This window comes from Lissotriton helveticus, chromosome 6, assembly GCF_964261635.1.
Source record: "Lissotriton helveticus chromosome 6, aLisHel1.1, whole genome shotgun sequence".
Taxonomy (NCBI): Eukaryota; Metazoa; Chordata; class Amphibia; order Caudata; family Salamandridae; genus Lissotriton; species Lissotriton helveticus.
Window position 1 is genome coordinate 305,009,833 of NC_136067.1, and position 12,279 is coordinate 305,022,111.

The following is a 12,279-nucleotide window of genomic DNA, read 5'->3' on the forward strand; positions in this document are numbered from 1 at the left end:
TAACATTTCTGGCACAAGTCTCCTATTGAATTTGTTCTCCTTGGTGACTTGGAACCTGTGCAATTGAGGCAGCTACGCAAAAACTGCTAAACAGAGATAATTATAAAGCCAATGCATTCTGCCTTGGTGAAAACTGTGAGTCATGGTACCGATTATCTGATGTTCATTTCAAGTTTCACTTCAAACCCTCTAATCTTCGCTCATAACCACATCCATGACTCATTACCCTTAACAGCAGCAAAGCGAAGGGTTGGAATTCTTCCAGGCCTGAGATTCTTGCCTATATCTGGTAGATGCATGGCCTGGAAGGAGTTTAGATTTTGCACATGGACCCTTGTAGAGACACACTGGTGTAACGCAAAATGGTGGTCTCTCCCGCCGAATGTGATGAGGGGCCCGAGTATCACACAACTCACAGATGTTCATTGGCCTGTGACTGAGTAGGGGCCCCTTAAAGGGCTGGGGGCCCCTGTGCCTCAGGGGCTACAGGTGCCGGTGTTAAGCTTCTGTAGATACCCGAGGGCAGAGAGTGACATATGACATTGACTTTGCATAAAAAAACAATTGATGGACAGAATGCAGAACAATGTCATACATTTACCCCAGTACAGAGATCTGGGCCTAAATCCATCGTGTTTTTGCTCGCCATTCCAGTTGACTTTGCATGGACAGCTACACCACGCCTCCGAAAAACAGGCTTCTTTATCCTTAGCAACATTCTGCCATAAGATCTGAGCAACAAAACAGGGGAGGTTGAAGACCCTAGATTGGCAAGCTCTACCCAAGGTAAATCCCTTGTTCGACATTGGGGCCTATCTGCAATCACAACTAGTATTGATTACAATAGATAGGGGCGTAGCAGTCCTAATAACACATGGGTATGCAGGCTCAGCAATATGACAGGAACACTTAACGATAGGCAACCTAACACACAGGCACACTGACACAGATCGAAAGACTTGCATAGGCTTCAAGGCACGAAACGCAGGCCCCTGCAAGTGCAGAGGGTCCTGATTCCTCCAGGGATCCCCCAGTCCTTCAGGGGGCCCGCATGTTCTGCAGTGGCAGACTGAAAGTCAACCAAAAAAACCTTGACTCTGAGGTTCTGGCATTATCAGGGCTGAGCTCTCGGTTGGCTGTCTGTCAACCAGGTGGCACCAGACCTGCGCAGATAACCCCCACAACGCCCACCCAAGGTCACGTGACCCAGCCAGCTCAATGGTGAGCCTGCAGAAGCACAGAACAGAGAGCCAGGCACTGGGCTACCGCTGGCTGAAAAGAAAATAGTATTTCCGCTGCAGACTAGCTTTTGCAAACAAGCTAGGAGAGCGGAGACGAACATCTGAACGTGGGCGGAAGAACGTCAGGCCTGGCCTGTATTTTTTTATTTTTTTTCGTTAAACTTATTCCCGAACCTGTTCAGTCAAGAGCCGATTCTCGGAAGACATGTGCCGTGAACCCTACCTCAGTGAGTGAAAGATATCCAGGTGTTTGTTATCATAATCACTGAATGCTGCCTTCGCCAAATACCCTTCTGCCTCTACTGTCAAAGTGTGCGCCACGGCACTCTCCAGATGACAATGTTCCTCTGTGCATTAAGAGCCACGGTTGCCCCTCAGGCAGCGTCGCTGCATTCCAGTGCGCGTCAGTCAGAGGTATAGAAACAGTTTTAATCTTTATCCTTATCAGCGACACGGTGGGTATTAAAGGTGATTGCGCATCGACTAAGTGACAGCCAGCAACTGTGCAGGAACACCTCCCCTATTCGAATGTTATTGTTAGACATCTGTCCCATTAAGAAGTAAAATGGACGTCTAGTTGTGCAGCAGGTTGCAGAGAGCAGTTTCTCATTGGAAATGTTTTGCAGTGGTTCAATGATCCTGTTTCTGTTTGCTGACTCAAATTAAACAGAAAATATGATTAGAAATGGACTACTGTTAACAATTGCTCTTTGTGTTCGCTGCAACGTGCTGTTGGAATAACCTCGCGTTGCGTCGCTCAATATTAGACAAAGAAAGTGTACACAAGGCCTGTAAAACAGCAACAACCCTCGGGCGAGGAATACCGCACGAATACAGTACAAGCTTTCATTGTTTCAGGGAAGAAGAGGCTCGCTGGAGCAATCCCTTTGTGGTCACGTCCAATGCTCGTTTCATTCTGCAGAAAGATAAAACTGTCTGCACGGTAACGTGAGATAGTATGGCTCTTGGCCCATATTTTACCAGTTACATTGAATACTTTATTTGTATTTCTATAATAAAAACTCCAGATATATATATTTGTATAGAACTACTTTAATCTATCGGTTTAATACTTAATTATATAGACGTTTTAACAAGCAAATTGGGACTCTTTCATTGTGTCGAAAAGGTGGCTGGGGGCATCACCGTTGTATAAAATTGAGCAATTAAGAAAAAGGTGTTTTTGGGACTTTGTAAATTTCTAAACCAATCTGTTCTCCGCTGTTAGGCTAAGATTAAAGCTGCTAAAGATGTATGGCAACTTCTTATATTTAGTTGTGAGCAAACTTTTAATTACTCCGATGTAGTGGGCGATTTCAGGTAACTTCTCACTTCACGATTTTCCCAGATGCTGGCATATTTTCACTTCCTCTGACCCTGCGGCTGTACCTCCTGCCAACATTGATGGAAAATAAAGCAGCAAACAGGGGTGAAACGCAGGCCCCTGCACAACATCCGACGCAGTACGCACCCACCCACCAATCAAGGAGCCCCCCCATTCAGGTTATGGGAGTTTCAGGGGCCCTCATCACATTCTGCAAGGGGTGGGGTCCATCATTTTTCGTTATTCTACTGTTGCAGGGATTTGTGTTTCCCTATTGCCATGAGAAACGAAGTGGTCCAATCCGTTTCCATTCTTCCGGAAGTCCTTTCTCTCCAATGCAGTATGTTGCGAGTTACCTCTTACTCCAACAGGTACACAAGATGTAGGCCCCACACCCTGGCCTCTACAACTGACTCCGACACTCAAGGATGCAGAGTGGGCGTAAGACCATGAGCGGTCTACTCTCTTTTATTTCAAAGCCTCTACCACACCTGGCCAGGGGATGTAATGCCTGTACATCCGGGTGACATTTCAGAGCAGGACCTTTAACCTGCTATATCCCTTCCCAACTCGGTTTTGAAGAATACGGGTAATTTGATGCAGCATGCTAAGTATTTGAGCCCCTGGCTGGGTTGTGGATTGGGCCAGAGTCTGTATTGTGGATGGTGGATGCAGCTAGGTGGATTGTGGACCGGGGGCCTAAATTGCGTGACATCTGCTAGAATCCCCTTAACATCCAACTGGCACCGGCCCACGGGAATACCTGCCGCCTCATTGCTTTCTTCACACTTCACACTTCAGCCAATCAGCTTCTTCTTCTCCACCAGATTCACCTGGGTGTTGAGGCAATATTTCAACTTTCTGAAACCAAGATGTATTCCTGGCCACCGTTTCTTGTTTTTTTCTCATAATCACCATAGTTCCATCACTTCTTAAGACTGTCCAGATCCCTAGTTCAAACAGCGTCCTGAATTTCCACCCAGGTTTATGGTCCTTGATGATAACTTTGTCCCCAGGTAGGAGCGAGCGGGTCTTGGCTCCTCGACTCTTGCTGGTGAGGACATTGCATCTTTGTCGATGCTCTTCGGTTTCCAGGGTGCCGTGAGGTGATGGCACCCACCCCAGGCACATGAAGATGGTATTCCGGAGAGGTCCATTGAACATCAGAGACCAGGAAACTTGGTGAGTCGTACAGTGAGGGCTTCCCCAATACTCCCGAAATCCAGACTCAGTTTGGGCCTTGGTACTTACTGTGCACAGTTCTTCAGTTATTATTGGTGCCAGCTTTTCATGTGTGCTCGTCACATGGCACGCAGGCCACTTGCAGACAACTTTCTTAACAATGTCCTCAAGTCCGGGGAACCACACCTTTCCCCTCATCTGGGACTTCATCTTCGTGGTGCTTTGGTGCCCTCCATGTGCCAATTGTTTCACAAGGTGTCTCAGGGTGGCTGAGATGACGATTCAAGATTCTCGTTGAAGGATTCCAAGCTCTCTTTGTTGTCCTCAGGCCAGTCATTAGCGCCTTGAAGGAAATTCCACCACGTCCTATTCTGGACAGCAGTCCTCACTCAGTTGATGACTGGGTCTGTTTTGGCTGCCTCTTTGATGTCTTCAAGGCTCAGAGCTCGGGGACATGCAGTGCTCATGATCATGTGGACAGAGTCCTCCACTGCATTGGTGCCTTGGCTCTCACCTGGAGTGCTGGAATTTATCAGGGGACGAGAGAGAAAATCAGCAGGGTTTTTGGATCCTGGACCATAGACCACCTTCATTTGGTTATGCTGTAACTGGATTGCCCATTACTCAATTTTTGGGGGTGGATGAGGAACCAACAGATGGAACAGCAGGACGAGAGGCTCGTGGTCCATGATAACTTTGAATGGCTGGCCGCTCAAATACAAGCAAAAGTGTCTGCATGTCCACTTGATCACCAGGAAATGCCACTCGATTTGAGCGTAGCGTGCTTTAATTGGTGTCAGCGCTTTTCTGGCTTATGCCAACGCTATCCACTTGACCTAGTTCCTGCTCTTGAGCAAGTACAGCCCTCAGACCTACTGGACTTTATTTTATTCTTTATTTATTTATTTTAAAAGTTTTATATAGCGCTGTCCACACCCGGAGGTATCAGAGCGCTTTACATGAGAAGATAATATAAAGCAAACATGGCATAAACATGGTGTAAAAAGATAGTGAAACAATATGCAAAGTATACAACTCAAGATAGATATATAGGTGCAAAAGCTAAACACTTCAAGTAATTAGGAAGGTGATGTTCGGGAAAAGGACAAATATTTACTGAACAAATAAAACATGATGATTGGAGATCAGGTGAAGGTCACAGGTTATGACCCCCAATAATAATTAGGTCAAACATGCCATACAAGTAGATAAAAGATAATGAAAACAAACTGCGAAATATACAATTCAAATAGATTAATAGGGGCAAGAACTATACAAATTAAGTAGTTTGTAAGAGGATGTTCAGGAAATGGACAAATATTACTGAACTTAAATAACATGGTGAATTGGAGATTAAGTGCAGGTCACAGGTTATGATCCCCATAATAATTGAGGAGGTGAATTTTTAGGTCTTTTTTTAAGCTGAAATAGGAGGGGTTACAGCGCAGGTTTTTTGGGAGGGCATTTCAGATGATAGGGGCATTACCAGAGAAGGAGCGTGATTGTGTGGATTTCTTTTTATGCAGTGGTGGGATTAGAAGGAGGGTGTTGGTGCTTCTCAGAGGTCGTGTGGTGCCTGCAATGAGGAGTTTCTTGGAGAGGTACTCCGGAGTGTTTTGGTGGAGGACTTTATGAGTAATGCAGGCAGTTTTGTAGGCAGATCTGCCTTCAACTGGGAGCCATTTAAGAGATTTGAGAGCTGGGGATATATGACCGAATCGTTTGCAGTCTGTGATGAGCCTGGCTGCAAGGTTGAGCATACGTGAAAGGACAAGCGATTGAACTACAAGTTTAAAGTCATCGGTAGGTATAAAGAGTTTGATTTTCTTGAGGTGACGGAGAGTGCAGAGAGCTCCTTTAGCAGAGTTTTTGATGTGGACGTTAAGGGTTAGAGTGTTGTCGATAGAAATACCAAGAGATTTGACGGAGTTGGACAGGGTGAGTGAGCAGTTGAGTGCGTTAAGGTCCGAGATACAGGATTGAACGGGGAGAGGGTTATTTTTAGGGGAGAAGAGAATGATTTCGGTTTTGTTAGGGTTAAGTTTGGAATGATTGGAATGGAACCAGGTTTGGCATCGACTAGTAGTTTGGTGTGCTTCTCTGGGTCAAAGTACACCAGTGTAGCATTGTAGAGGAGGGCATCTTTGACTCTGCAGAAAGCATCTTCCATCTGACAGCCCCAGACCCACTTGGCGTCCATCTTTGTGAGGGCTCTTAACAGCTCCACCAGGCTGGTGAGATCAGGAGTGAATCTCCCGCAATATGTGGCCATTCCCAGGTACCTTCGCACTTCCGACACTGTGATTGGCACTGGTGCTTGCTTGATTGCTTGCGACTTGGGTGGTCAACTAATATTCATCCTGATTAAAGACATATCTGAAGAATTCTATATTTGATTTGAAGAATAGGCACTTCCTTATGCAGCATGACTCCATGCTCACATAGTCACTTCAGGGTGGCTCAAATATGTTTGTGGTGTTCTGCTGCTGTGGCAGAGTGTATGAGAATGTCATCACTGACATTCAAGATGCCTGGTAGTCCAGATAAGGTCTCCCATATTGCATTCTGGAATACTTTACAGCTCATGATATTCCAAAGTTTAGACGCTTGTAGTGGCGCCGACCCATGTGCGTGCCGAAGGTGGTAATGTACCTACTTTCCTCAGCTAGTAGTAGTTGGTGATAGCCTGCATTCAAATCCAACTTTGAGAACCATCAGGAGCCTTTGACATTGGCTATTATGTCATCCATGGTGGGTGTTATCTGGCGCTCCCGCCTGATAGCACGATTCGTGTGGTCGCATGTCGATGCACTGGTGTATCTTTCCTGTTTTGGTTTCTCTTAAATTACCATCGGGGAGACCCAGGGAATCAGTCCAGACACTTTTTCTAATACTCCCTGTTCCTCGAGCTTCTCAGGTTCTCTCTTCCAGTGGTCGGAGATAGAATGGGATGGGGTGGTGAAGAAGTGCCACTGGTGACATTGCTGGGTCAATGTGTAGTTTTAGCACAGGGTACTTGAGGCACCACAGCCCCTTAAATAGTTTGGGTAATCAATCGACTTGATGCAACCTTACACCTTTGAAAAAGACACAAGGCCAAGATCTTCTGCAGTGTGTCTACCAATCAACGTGTCTGCTTCTTTGTTGATGATATGAAATATTGTCATGACTGCTTGGTCGTTGGATTGCACTGGTACAGACATGCGCCCTTGGAGGGGTAAAGGCATTTGACGTCCGTATGCAAAAATCTTGGTGTGTGACTGGACCAGCAGGGGTTTTGGTCGAAGACAGTTGTATTGTTTAACTCCCATTATGTTAAGTATGGCTCCAGTGTCAATAATGGCTTTTACTTGAGACCCAGCAACCCGGACAATGCATGTGGGTTGTGGTCTCTGGTGGCGACATAATTCCCTTGTGAGCGAGATGAGGAATGTCTCTTACTCTTCTTCTTCGGAAGAGGAGTCTTTCAAATAGCGGCTCTACCTCAACGTAGGCTTTTTGTCATCCTGGTGTGTTAAGTTTGTCAATGATAGCTGACATACGGCTTTCGACGCTGACTTACTTTCCTTAGAGTTCCTGTTTTTGAGCTTTCTTTGGGAGGCTGACACAAAGTGATTGTTGATCCCGCAATTGGAGCACCTGCAGCCTTGTGCTGGGCACTCACTGACAGAGTGTTCTTCTCATCCACAGTACACACATCTCAGCCTCGTGGATGGGAATCTGTGCCGCTTAAAGGTGTCACCCTTGCCCTTTGTCCGGACGGCATCGGCTCATTTGACCATGAAGGTTGTGGCCTTCTCCAGGGTTTGGCTAGATCCAGCTCATTGGCTCGGGCTGTGGACAAATTGTGTGATCTTGCCAGGATTAAGATTTCATTTAGGCTGATGTTTGGTTGCCTCAGGATTAGTGGTGGGTGGTCAACTACTCTCTGTCAGGGGAGTTTTCGGATTTTTGCCAACTCCGTGCTCTGCTGGGAGCGCAGATTTCAGCGAAAAACTCTGACTCCGCAATGAGCGGGTTATGCCCCTGCCACTCACTCCTAATTACCATGCCTTCTGCTCTACCCCTACACAAGTCCTGCGCCTTCCCAGTAAGAGTACTGCTGATCACAACTAAAGACACGGCATGGCGTCCTAGAAGGTAGCACAAGTCTAGTCAGATAAAAGATGGCAATTCAAACACCGTAGTGCATGAATGGAGGAAGCAACTTCAATAGAATGACAGACACCTGAGGTTGGGAAGCAAACCACGCCATGGGGGTGAAAGTACATGTTCGACTTGGCCCTTCTGGCAGGTTCACCCCTAAACTTTTTGCTTTTAGTGGTGACCTGGTGATGGTGATTTTTGGTTTCTGCGCACTTTCACTGTGTCCCAGTGGAAAGTGCATGCGCACTCTGAGTGCGTGTGGTGAGATAGGCCTGCCCTCCCATAGGAATGCATGGGGAATGTATGTGTCCCTGGTAGTTCCTGATGCGTGGGGTGTGCAGGCGCGAGTCTGGTATGTGTGGACTTGTGTGATTGAATGCTGCGCAATGATGTATGCAGCGTGTATGTGTCTAGTGTGGAAGTGCCACTTCTAGACATGGCTGTGCGTGTGCTGTAAAGGTGCTGGCATGTGATTGGCTGGAGCTGGCTGGGGTGCCAGGCTCCATGAGTCATGATGGGTCTGCCCGGTGTTGAGTGTTGAGATTAGCATGTGTGATGTGAGGGAGTGGTGCACCTGGGTCCTGAATAGGGCTGGGCTTTCCCCACACAATGCTGGCTCCGCCCCCTGTGATGCGTCTAACGACCCTAGCCCTGCCAGTGAATAGAGTGAGGGGCTGAGCACATCAAGAGTGCTCACAAACCAGCTGCGACTGGTTTTGCCCCCTCACCCTGAAGCCAGACAAAGGATTTAGTAAGATAAAAAGGGGCTGGGTCCCCTCACAATCTGTTCTCTTCCGGGATCCTTTTCCTGAGGGGGGCTGCTGCTGCTGCTGGGCGCCAGGAGGACCGCCACTGGGGATTGCCTCCCTGCCTAGGAGGACCCTGTGAGCTGGCTCTGGGCCCAGCCTTGCCCCCCCCCCACTTCCTGAAGGACTTGCCCTGGACTTCTGTTCTTCCAGTGCCTGGAAGCGCTGTCCTTAAATTCCCCGGGACAGGAGAAGCGTGGGCTGAGCAGCATTGTGCTGCAGCCCCCCTCTCTGAGGAGTCCCCTGTTCGGCAGCAATTACGGGTGTCATCCCGCTTATTGTACATCTTTAATTACAAGCTGGTGCCCACCCTGCGTGTTGTGCCTCTAAACGGAGCTTACTCTGTGTTATTTATTTATTTGGCGGGGGTATATACCGCGTCTCTGAAGAGGGAGCCTACCCCTCGTTTTTGCCCGGATCGCCGAGGAGTGCCCTGTGGGCCGCCGCTCTGCCCGCGGCGACCCGGAAGTCCCACCCCCGAAGACCGGAAGCGGAAGGGAGCCCACCCCGCGCTCCGGGGTGGCAGGGAGAAGTGCAGGTCGAAGAGAGGCGGCCGAGACTGAGCAGGTGAGGTCCGCGGGGCTCCCGTGCCCGGTAGAGCCCCGCCTACTGCCCAGTCCCGCCTGATGCCGCCAGAGAAGAAGAAGGAGCAGCGGGAGCCTACCCGGCGCTCCTGCGTGTGAGGTGGAGCGGCCGCTTGAAGGTGCAGGTGGGGGTCCGGTGCTGACAGAGCCCCGCGCTGCCCAAAGAAGCCACCGCAGCCTGAGAAGGAGTCCCGCCCAGCCGAACCCCGAGGCGACCACTGTCACCGAGGGAAGACAGCCAGTGAGTGCCGCGGGGTCCGGGAGGAAGACTCCCCGTCTGTTCAGGTGCCTGAGAGAGGCACCGGTGCATTTGCTTAGAGCCGGTCAAGGTTCCAGCAATCCCGGGGGCAGTTTCCTTTTCACCCAGAGTGGCCCCGGTTGACAGAGGGCCGCTCCAACGACAGGGGCATTTGTAATTAGGAGCCCCAAGGCTCCCCGGGCAATTTCCGTCGTTAGAGCCCACGAGAGGCTCAGGCTGCATCTTGGCAAGTTCGAGTCCCCTCGAGAGGGACTCCACCAATTAAAGGGGCATTAGTAGTTCGAGCTCTGAGAGGCTCCAGGGCCCCACAGTTGTTTCGAGCCCCGAGAGGCTCAAGGCGCCAGAATTGTTGTCAGAGCCACGGAGGCTCTAGGGGGCATTGCATTGTTTAGAGCCCAGCGAGGCTCCAAAGGGGCAGTCATTTCTTCAGAGCCTGCGAGGCTCCAATGTTGACCCCATCATTATCTCCACAGCTGCCCAGCACTTAGTGGGCAGCTGCTACGTTTAGGCCTTCCTGACTTTGGGACACAGGTCGTCCTAGCCCTAGAGAGGCCAGTTGCACTAGGGACTGCCACAGGTGGTGGCTTATGTGAATTCTGCGAACAAAGAAAAACCAAAGGTGATGATGGACGGAGCGTTGACAATACAAACACTCACCCCCAGTCAACTGATCTGGGTTTAATCCATCACTGTTCTTTAGCTCACTCCGCCACCCCAGTTCAGACATGGCCATATGCAAATCAGTCTGACCGTGTGCCTCATGGGAACAGTCCAGCCCGAACTGCTAAGCCATGTCTTCCCTTAACCGGAATCAAGCTTCCCAGGACCGGTTTCTGGCATTACAGCCGTCTTCAGCCGGGCTTGCTTGACTCCAGTGGCAAAGTGAGCAAGGGACTCACGTCTGAGCATACCCTGCCAACTTAGGGCGAACAAAGAAAAACCAAAGGTGATGATGGACGGAGCGTTGACAATACAAACACTCACCCCCAGTCAACTGATCTGGGTTTAATCCATCACCGTTCTTTAGCTCACTCCGCCACCCCAGTTCAGACATGGCCATATGCAAATCAGTCTGAACCTGTGCCTCATGGGAACAGTCCAACTATCCTGGCTGAAGCCCGAAACCAGTCCTAGGATGCTTGTTTCCAGTCCAGGGAGGACCTGGTTTGGCAGTTCGGGCGGGACTGTTGCCATGGGGCACAGGGTCAAGACTGATTTGCATATGGCTGGGTACAAACTGGAATGGCATGGTGAGCAAAAAAATGATGGATTTAGGCCCAAATCTCTGTACAGGGGTGAATGTATGACATTGTTCTGCATTCTGTCCATCAACTGTTGTTTTTGCTTATGTGAATTCTGCGCTATTGTGTTTTTCCTACACCTCTGAATGTTCCTTTGCATCATGTGTTGTGCTTTTATTCCTATATCCCTAAATGTATGGTTATACTTAGGTGGTTGTTTTCTCCTAGTACAGGTGTTCCCTGTGAGGTCCTGGTTCCCTGCGTAATATTCTCCTAAGGTGGTTAGGGTTGCGTAGGTGGTACTTACCTGGTACCAGTAGTTACTGGTTGTGTGCTAAAGTGATTATTATTCTATGATCTATAACATGCTCTTTCTAACAGTATTTCTAGTTCTAAAAGTGCTGATTCCTGACAGTGGTCCAGGTGGCCCTGTCTTGTACATATCCCCTGTAAATTCTGCCCGTGCCTGTTGGCACATTGTAAAGTGTGTGTTTTTATCTAATGTGTTTGGTGTAATACAAAGGCTATTTTTATACATAACCTTGTGTGGAGTTTCCTTTGTGGTAGGCCTTGGGTGTTGTTGCTGGGGGTGCGCGCGCAAACACTTAACTCACATTGCCTCCGAGTTTAGCCTTACTGCTCGAGTCACGTTACCAAGGGGGTGATCAGGGGTTATCTTGGTGTATAACTCCCTTGCCCTGACGTGGAAGTGGTGGTCTCGGGCTGACTTTGGCGCAAGCCCTGGCCAGCCAGGGATCCCATTTCTAACAGTACAGAACGACTGATTACCATGCTAAATACACGCACATCCCCTACATTTCCTGTGATTACACTACCTCACCTTGCACTGCCTGCACTCCATGTGGAAAACCCTTACCTACATATGCCGTCATTCTCTAGAGGCACAGGCCTGCAGCATGTGCACACACAACCCTTCTCTCTCCAGTAGCCTGCCAGGTTTGAGGACACTGATTGCTATTTCTCTCTCGTGTGGGTGGTGCTGCAGCATGATGTCTCCTTGGTGATGGGGAAATACCGGCACCCTCCCCGGACCAAATTAATGAAACTCACCAGACATAGCAGGCTTGCTGCTCAGAAACAGAGTGAATTGTATTTATTATTACCAAAATCATGCATCATTGCTAATTAGCAAGGAAGAAGTCAGATCTGCCACCTTAGGGGCTCTCAGATCGCTTCTTCCCAGAGTGACAGATTTCTAGGTGCTATATACCTAAAGTAATGCCATGTCAGCGGAACTAGAATAAGGCACCAAGCCAAATATGGCTGACATGGATGTGCAATGTCTGCACTATGCAAAACAGCCAGATTTGGGCAGAACAGAAAGGCAGGCTCTTCACTGTTTAAGCTACTTGCACAACCAGAATAAGAAATATCATGTAGTCAGGAGAAGCAAGGTGACCTGTAAGGGAGTACAGAATAGCTTGTTGAAGCTTGTCCAGTCAAGGTCAGATAGGAAGCCCTTTTGAGCTCCAGGC